At 43.0% G+C, this 1,954-nt stretch overlaps 1 non-coding gene across 1 annotated transcript; it reads right to left on the minus strand.

Moving 5' to 3' along the window:
• Positions 1–688: 688 nt before the first annotated feature.
• On the minus strand, positions 689–759 carry TRNAG-CCC (transfer RNA glycine (anticodon CCC)). The gene has a single exon. It is a non-coding gene; the product is annotated as a tRNA-Gly (tRNA).
• Positions 760–1,954: the final 1,195 nt, after the last annotated feature.

The following is a 1,954-nucleotide window of genomic DNA, read 5'->3' on the forward strand; positions in this document are numbered from 1 at the left end:
CAAGAAGTTAACAAGGTGAATGATATATATCTATCATTCATTGGGCGTGCTTGTGGGTGAGTGAAATGCTTAAGAGAGAGCATAAAATTAGAGGCATGAAAAGGAAAGAATGTACAAAGAGTAGTAAATGCAAATGGTCCAATAGTCAACAAGATGAATTTCATTGAGAGAGAGACAGAGAGAGAGAGATGGGGGGGTGGCTTGCCTAGAGAGAAGAAGAAGAAGAGAGAGAGAGAGAGAGAGAGAGAGAGAGGGAGAGAGAAAGGAGAGAGAAAAGGAGAAGAGCAAGGGGGGAGAGAGAGAGAGAGAGAGAGAGAGAGAGAGAGAGAGAGAGGTGGGGGGGACGAAGTCACTAAATGCATGCATTAAAGCCTCTTACAAGGAGCATACTTGGACCAATCATCTTTGTACCAAAGTCATAAATACAAGCCTACCAAAGTTGCTAGCAACCAATAGGAAATTCTCACCCCAACAAATAAAAATAATCAGGATTTTTAGCTTTGCAAAACTAGAACTGTTGCTAAGACTATCAAAGCTTTGCAAAACTAGAACTGTTGCTAAGACTATCAAGAGGGCAGGCCAAAAAGAAGAGGTACAACTTGGGGCAACTTAAAACGGGTATGCGCATATTCTTATATAATTGAATGAAGTATGTAATATTCAAGTTAAAAGAATAAAAGGAAAAACATGCGCAGCCGGGGAATCGAACCCCGGTCAGTACCGTGGGAGGGTACTATGATACCACTACACCAGCTGCGCTGAACGTTGAAAAAAATGTGTACATAAAAATTATAAACCTGTTACCATCTATAACTCACTGCTGCCTCTCCTTCAATCCTCAAGAGAACCAGCAGTCTCATTAGCAATTGTTATAATGCCATGATTACAGCCCAGCTGCCCTCCAACTTTTTGAAGTCCTGGGAAGATCGTCTAAACCACCTTCGCCTTACTATCCTGACTGTCTCAGAGGCTCAACGCTGATGATTGAAAATGGTCTTCTCTTCCCAAAGCACACGAGCTGGCATCTTGTATTTTCACTATATTTCCAGGTGCCAACTTTTCTGTAACTCGCAGCCGCTATTGTTAGAAGGCCATTCCAGGCAGGTTGTGCTAAGTATCTCTTCGCATGGCGTTCAATCACAGACACACTCCTAGCTGGCACTGCAGGTATTGGACAATTTCACCAAAGCTTCACCCATATAACGCCATACTTGTTCTTAGTCTATGCCTCTGCGAAGAGCCAGATCCCCAAGCATTTGGTCATATTGTATACTGGACCAAAAGCGTATCAAACCAATCTGGCAATCTTTAGTAGGCAACCACCCAGGACTTCTCAATGACAAAGAATAAAGCACTGTAATTGACAAACAATTGTGCTATTAGCTCTTTTCCCTCAGAGCGATTGTGCTCAATAGAGGCTCAATGACCATTGCAAAGAGCACTCTTCTTCATTGGATGTTCGAGAGAAAAGTGATGTGCAACTAGAGACATCAAGCAGACGAGGAGTTCAAGGACATGCCACCATTCCTAGCTCCTCGTCCATGAAGTCCACTAGAAGTTGTCATATTGTTTGCCAAGGATTATGATTATAAATCTCTCCTCTTTCTTTCCCACAATGTATACTCAGTCTCGCATATATTCATCGCGTCGAAAGGCTAAAGTCCCTCCTGCTCCCCTTCTCCATCATTCGAGTGAAAGTAGAAAGGGCCATGTCGCCTCGGCCTGCCTTGAGCAAAGGTGCAGGACTCCCATAGGATAAAGCAGTTGTCCGAAACTATTGTGATCCTGGTATTTGTCTCTACTGCCAATCAAACAAGATGTGCGGTTCTGAGCTCTTGAAAAGCTCTGAACCTGATCTTAACGTTGCAGGAACTGCTTTACTTAGCTGTAACATCCGGAAGTGAGCTGATAACTTTCGATTATTCCAATCAATACTTGCTCCCCTTTTAACTTT

The sequence above is a fragment of the Dipteris shenzhenensis genome, chromosome 13 (genome assembly GCF_047967505.1).
Source record: "Dipteris shenzhenensis isolate YYH24624 ecotype China chromosome 13, Dip_SZ_1.0, whole genome shotgun sequence".
In the NCBI taxonomy this organism is placed as follows: domain Eukaryota; kingdom Viridiplantae; phylum Streptophyta; class Polypodiopsida; order Gleicheniales; family Dipteridaceae; genus Dipteris; species Dipteris shenzhenensis.